Source organism: Lolium rigidum, chromosome 7 (assembly GCF_022539505.1).
Source record: "Lolium rigidum isolate FL_2022 chromosome 7, APGP_CSIRO_Lrig_0.1, whole genome shotgun sequence".
Taxonomy (NCBI): Eukaryota; Viridiplantae; Streptophyta; class Magnoliopsida; order Poales; family Poaceae; genus Lolium; species Lolium rigidum.
In genome coordinates, this window is record NC_061514.1 from 4219443 (window position 1) to 4226295 (window position 6853).

Consider the following 6853-nt stretch of genomic DNA (forward strand, 5'->3'; position numbering starts at 1 on the left):
GTGATATCTGATGTGGTTGCTTGCTTGTTATGTATAAAGCTGGATACCCTGCTACGATGGTTCTGTTCTTAGCAGATCAAGAAGAAACATAAAGGAGCTACCCACTTGGATGCTAGAATGGATGATGGAATTTGTTAAAACATTTTTCGCTAAATTTCAGAAAGGTTGCTACCAGAACTCTCAAGCAGCAATCTTGGCTAGAAACACACATTAGGTCGCAAAACATGGTCGGAACTGCCTTTAATGGCATTAATTGAGAGGTTAACAACTTGGAAGTGTCGGATATTTTCAGCTGTTTATCATTTGGTGTATGACAAAATGTATCTGAACTATGTAATTAAGGATATATTATTAATGATTATAATATATACTTTCGGTACTTGACAAAAGAGCTAAGTTGTTTCATAAGATGCAACAATATGAAATTTAATGTTCCCAATATGTTTGACTATTCATTAGTTCAGACGTGCATGCACGTGCAATCTTACTAGTTACTACTAGAACGACAACTTAGACATCCATGCCAATTTTGTTTCCTCATTTTTTCCCTCGTCAACATAGCTCTTGATAAAGCCATATGTTTTAAGTTTTCAAAGGATGCCTAGCTTTCCAGATACTTTGTGTGTAGCTCTAGGTACGTTTCTTTCCAGGAATTGGTACACATACTTGTCGAGAAAAGCTTAAGCCTTCAGAGACCTAATGACACCATCCGACACTGGAGAAATATGCATTTGAATCGAATACCATATTTTTTTATATTATTACATCGCAACAACAACTCTGGATTCAACCTTCTCCGAAAAGGAACCTGCAAATCAACACTCACCACAGAAGCAAAGATATATTCCCGAAACCGGCCAATGTCAAACAAGCTTGGATATACTTAAAATAAAGAAGTAGGGTCTAAACAAAAACCTCACAATATTTCTTTTATGCAAGAACACTTCTCTTCCAAAAAATAAGTATCTTGCACTGTCAGCAAAGCCTTCCAACGAGAGTCACTAGCTCTGGCTTTCACATTTGCCACGGTTTTATTTCTTACTAGACAAACATGCGAGCTTCGCCTCGCCGCCTGCAAGGCGTGGATGATGCGATGCAGTTAGTGGCTGTAAATGTCTTAGCTTTGTTTGATTTTTTACCTGTTCTATGTTGTTGCATGTGATTTTTCGGATCAGCTACGCTGATCGATTTTATGGGTCAATGATGGAGATTGAATCATCTTAATTTTCTGTGTGAACAATGGCAAGCGTTAGAGGAAAGTAAGCATTTGGTTTAGCATTTCATAAGTCCAAACAGCAGTCCACCCAGCTATTGATATATCAATTTCACTTGGCAATGTTCAAAGGAAAACATCACTAACTAACAAATGTTGTCTAGTGCTTCCCCAAAATAGTTGATGGAGTATGGTTATGGTAAATATCTGAAAATACAGATTATAAAGTCTTACTCCAATTGTGACTTTTTACACAAAAAATATTCAGTTGCACTTCATACAAAAGAAACATAAAAGATTCGCTGAAGCTTCCAGGACCAGTCTGCTAACTGAAATAGTGAAAAGAACATATTGAGATGTCTCTAATCCATAGAGAAATTACTAATGCAACACAACCATCAAAACCCAGCACCAGGATCTGTAATAAAAACATCAAACCTGGTTTGTTTTAGAATTCAGGATCAAGAGTAAAAATCACCAGCTGCAATACAGTGCTAAAATTGTACAGAATAGCGCTAAGAACAAAATGACCTCTAAGCTGGTATGAGTAACAGTTGAGCAACCCATGAGCTTGCTTCTCGTTGGGTTTCATACATCATACACAAAGAACTACAGTACACAGTAACATTACGGAGACCTTGATCTTCTTAAACCTCATATCTACTTGTATCTTAATAAATGTCATACAACAGAGTAAATTTATGGGACACATGATTAGCCCTACCCCTTGTTTTCATTTTGGAGATGAGTAAACTCGTAAATCTCTAGGAACAACTTCAAGATGCCTCGTCCCACGAAAACAGGTAAGCAAAAAAAAAAAAGATAAGAAAATTCACTATGCACTCCGTACTTTGCTCTTGACTGCATTATCGCCCCACATTGTCTCTATTTTTTTCATGTAGCCCCAAATCAAATCCCATTTTAAAACATAACAGTAAATGGAATAACCACAAAACAAGCTGATCATGTAGTTCCTGATAGTTCGAATCAGTTACCTACCTGAGATCCTGAAATATCTGCAATGCTTATATTTCTTAATGTGTGAAGACAAAAAACACAAGGCCACATTCATATTGCATTCATAATTTTTTTATACAGATGCATTTTCTTAGAGGGAATCGTTTTAAGCAGCATGCATTTCCTAGACTGTTAGCACTACAAAATAATGTTTAAGCAATATGTTCACCAAAAAAACATAAATGGGGCCGCAGAAGTACTACCGAAGCAAACAATTGGACGGAGTATCCTCAACAGATTAGCATACTAAACAGACCTGCAGAAGCCTTGTGTAATCAACTACCAAACTAAAGAATAAGCTGTGATGCATGGTACAGATTCTACATACACATTATTTAGAACTACATACATGAACAATTGAACTACTTTAGCAGGATAAAGCTCTTTCCATAATAAGAAACGATAATTTGAAGCTCCTTCCTTCTTTTATTCCTTGCTGCCTACTGGGTGCATGAAATCAGAAATTGCAAGGTGAAGCACTGTACATAAACAACCATGGAATTTAAACTTGTGTCAGTAGTTAGAAAAGGAGGAAATAAAAGCTCTCAATTTAAGAAATTAGAATTCTTCGAAAAAACCTGAATTCCCCACACTCGTTAATGTTATAGGTAAGCTCACATAGGAATTGAGGTGTGCCAACTTAAAAACAAACGTTGGATATCACTAATACCACAACATGCCTGCACATCAACACTTGTGAGGCTGGCACTGGTACTGCGACACACCTCAGGTGAACCTGACTGATGCATCATCACAAGAGCCAATACTTTCCTTGTGGCATTCTACCTGCGACCAAATCACTTCAAAACCATCGCATAGAAGAATTTAATCCCAGTCAGGGAAACAATTAAAAGAGAACATAAAATATGAAATTTGAAACAGAGATTTTCCCGAGGAGTATTTTGATTGCCTATAAATTGAAATTTTTAATCTAAGAGTAGCCATGGGTTACATAACAAATGAAGTTCCAAACTAACTTAATTACTTCACCAAAAATATCACCAGCAACTTCTTAGGAGACCCTCTTGTCGTAAGATGCATGGATGCATGATTGATTCAACAACATGAGCTGCAAATCATTGCACTATTGGTTCCTAAATAAACCATCACACACCATTACAAATCCGAAAAACTTAAGAATTCTGGGAACATATTCCAAACAGGCTGCCAGGCTTAAGCCTATAATAGCTATTTCCTTCAGTTCACCTACTGTATGATTGTGGTAAATGTTCACTTTTACCGGTGAAGGTGATTTTTTTAACACCATACCAATTTACTATTATTAACAATGATTACTGGTAGATTCAATGTAATTTGGTAATGAAAAAACACCAGTACATAACTTACATTAGCACAGTAGCACATAGTTTCATCATTGTCCATGTGTGAGTCTTCAGTGGTTGGCATGAGAGAGGGATGAAATGCCAATACCAGACTGCAGCCAAGGGATAATAGCAGACAGGCTTGACCTATAGCTCCTTTGGCGTCACGGCTGCGTCTTCTTCATGGACCACCGGTTCAAGGGTAAGCCTTCATAAGCCAGCATGATGGACACCACAGTTCCACATCCACCACTTTCCCCATTTGGAAAAATGCCATGCCTAATCAGGATGGAATAGATCCGCCAACGTGTGATTCGAGACCACTTGAAAGGAGGAAAAGCAAGCGTGAGAGCGGAGCTGTACAACAACTTTCTTTGACTAATCGCCAAGCCGCAGGGTCGTCGACTCGTTTTGACTTGGAGACTCAAAAACCTTGAAAGATAGAGTCCAAGTTGTACCACTCGCACAAACGGGCTGAATTGAAAAAAATGGAAAGAACTGCAATTCCCTACTCATTACCTGCAAATTACGAATCATATACTATTTGTAAGATTTTTTTGTTTCTTCAGTTTTAAGGAAGTACATAGGAGAGACAATAAAAAATTAAAGCGAATTGGCAAAAATTGGTCCTTTCATTACTTGAATTATCTGAAGTTGAAAGCGGAACGTTGTTCAAGATTGAGCAAGTTCGAATAGCCGAACGCCTGAACCTTTTGCAATAATCCAGTTTACTGCTAGGGACACACTTTATATGACTATATGAGTTACCTCTGAAACGTTAGAGTAGAATAAAGCTGTTAGATATATAAATAGCATGAACGAACTGCTAAACTTATTTTCAAAGTAAAAGGATGCACAAGAAATATAGGACGAATCAAGCTAAGAAAAAAAGAACTTTTGGTGCAATTTTTTTTACTTTTAAAGATATAATTTCCTAAAAAAGGATTTATATCAGGTATCTGCTCATTGATATAGCAATTACAAATACTGAGTTGAAATGCCACACACGCCCTTCTGTCAGGAAATTAAAACAAACATCGTGAAGTCATAAATTAATACATCACATGTCAAGCTGCATTCTTAGAGGGTGCTGGTGCACATCATCAGTGTGCTTAATTTGATCTTAAATCGGTTCAGCTATAACTGCAGCCTTGTTTTCAAACTCTGCCCATACTACTATTTGTGTTTGTAAAACCAACTGCTTGTTTGTATCCAGCTAACACAACAGCCTTGTTTTTTCTGTAAATGCTATATTTTCTATCCAGCTTATACATGTTTTTGTGTTTATAGAACAACCGACATGTACAACGAACTCTCCACACTTCCTATAAGAATAAAATCTCAATAGATGGATGGAGATTATCTCATATATTCCTTCAGCCATATAAAGGAAAAGAATTGAAGAATTTCTTGGATTAGGTTCCCGCACCAACGACTAAGAGCAAAGTAAAAGGTAGTTGATCTCATTTGTACAAACAATCCAATAAATCAGTGTGCAAACAGGAAATAAGATAAACTGTAAATAAATAATGACTGAATCTCTTTACCATCAGTAGATTTCTATTGTGAGATCCTAGTGCCTATACCACAAGAGAGAAACTAAAGAACCATTTAGGAGGAAAGCTGTCGGTGGTTGCCTCCCTGCCAAGAACAACGCTATACACTAAAACCTGTCAACTAAAAAATCAACAACGAAGAGGATTCTTGGAATTGCCTCAACTTCAATACCAAGAAAACCCTAGAGTACCACAAGCTTAATGAGAAACCACTGGAGGCAAAATAGAATAAAATGACGAAAGTGGATGCAACAGAAATCAAGAATCAAGAAATAATTGTAGCTTTTCTTGATAGTGTTTTCTCTAGAGATACCATTGCAATGCGTTGGCAGGCGCCATCACTGGCAAGATGCTTTCCGATCTGGTGATCTACACAGCCTCGCAAGAAAAATCAGTTTTATCTAAGTGAGGCATGCGAGTTGCATAGTCACGGAAAATTGTGGTGAACCTAACAATACCCGAACAGATATGGACAAAGCAGAAAAGTAATTGCAGCTTTGTGAGGAGAGAGAAGAAGTGAACTGACTGCTTACTCATAAGGATGTAGGAATGGACCTTTATAAATTTCATGAAGCAGTCCAGGTTTGAGGAAACTCAACTCTGAATCCCATTTGATCAATAGCCTTTCCTCATGTACTCCCCCCATACCTTCCAAGTAACAATCGATTAATATTAAGAATCTTTGTAACTACTAATTATGTGTGTCGTCAGCGCTACACCATCTAGTATGCATATTTTTTGAAGTCAATATAATACAAGGCAAATATTTCTGACAAAATAGGTGAATTAAACCTATCTATTAGAACAGTATCAAGCAACTACTCACAATTTTTTTTAAGATCCTCAAGAACATGGACTAATATGTTCCACATGGGGTAAATAAAGAATAATGCCAAATGTATAACTATATATGGTGATACATTCGCAAAAAAAAAATATGGTGATAGATATTCGAAAGAATCATAATTCTATGATCAATATATGAACAATTCCATCGCATTTGCAGTTTCACCAGAAGAATACATCAGCCTATTTTAAATTCAAGAAACGAATCTAGCATATTTTCCATACCTCTTCCACCGGAGAAGCAGCTAGCACAAGCTCCAACACGCTGGGCCTGCGGATCAAACCAAGAGACCAAACTTCCGGAAACATGAAACCTGCGTGTCCTCACCACGAGCCGTGACTCGAGCCATGGGAGGGCACGAAGCAAGCCAGACGGCTCTCTCCCCAAATCCGGCAGAGGAGGCCAAGCTCTCCTGCCAGCCCTCCATCGCCGCCCTGCAAGCCTCCGAGCGGCGCCGGCCTCCTCCACGCGCGCAGCAGCTCCGTGTAGATGCAGGGAGGGGCGTGGGTGGAGTAGTGGTCGTGCGGCGATTGGGGATGGGGGACGGTTCAGGGTCGGCGCCGGTGTGGACCTGAGGAGGCCATGAACGGAGGGAGAGCCCTGCGTGGGACGGCGGCTTCGATTGGGGACGGAAGGCACTGGGGAGGAGGAAGAGAAAAAAAAGGTACTCCGTAGTTTTGATCCCGTTTTTTTCTACCGGATACACTCTACCCCTAGCAATGATTCTAAAACGGGGCCAAAAAGTCAGTGGTGGCAAACATATAGCGGGGTATCTGTAAATTAGTTCAATCTGCCCGAACTGACCATCCAGACTGTTCATAGCCACGATCATACGGTCAAAAAAGCGTGCGCGGGAGTGCCCTCACGAACGCTGGGTAAACAACAGGCTTAACCTTAG

The 6853-nt window shown here is 39.0% G+C and overlaps 1 long non-coding RNA gene across 2 annotated transcripts; it reads right to left on the reverse strand.

Moving 5' to 3' along the window:
• Positions 1 to 2427: 2427 nt before the first annotated feature.
• Positions 2428 to 6409, reverse strand: LOC124670553. 2 transcript variants are annotated; one of them, XR_006992553.1, is made up of 4 exons: positions 6180 to 6409; positions 4192 to 5756; positions 3578 to 4071; positions 2428 to 3016 (listed from the first exon to the last, which is right to left on the reverse strand). It is a non-coding gene; the product is annotated as an uncharacterized LOC124670553 (long non-coding RNA). The 2 variants fall into 2 exon arrangements; XR_006992552.1 differs by having other exon boundaries at positions 2428 to 4071.
• Between the last annotated feature and the right edge of the window lie 444 nt (positions 6410 to 6853).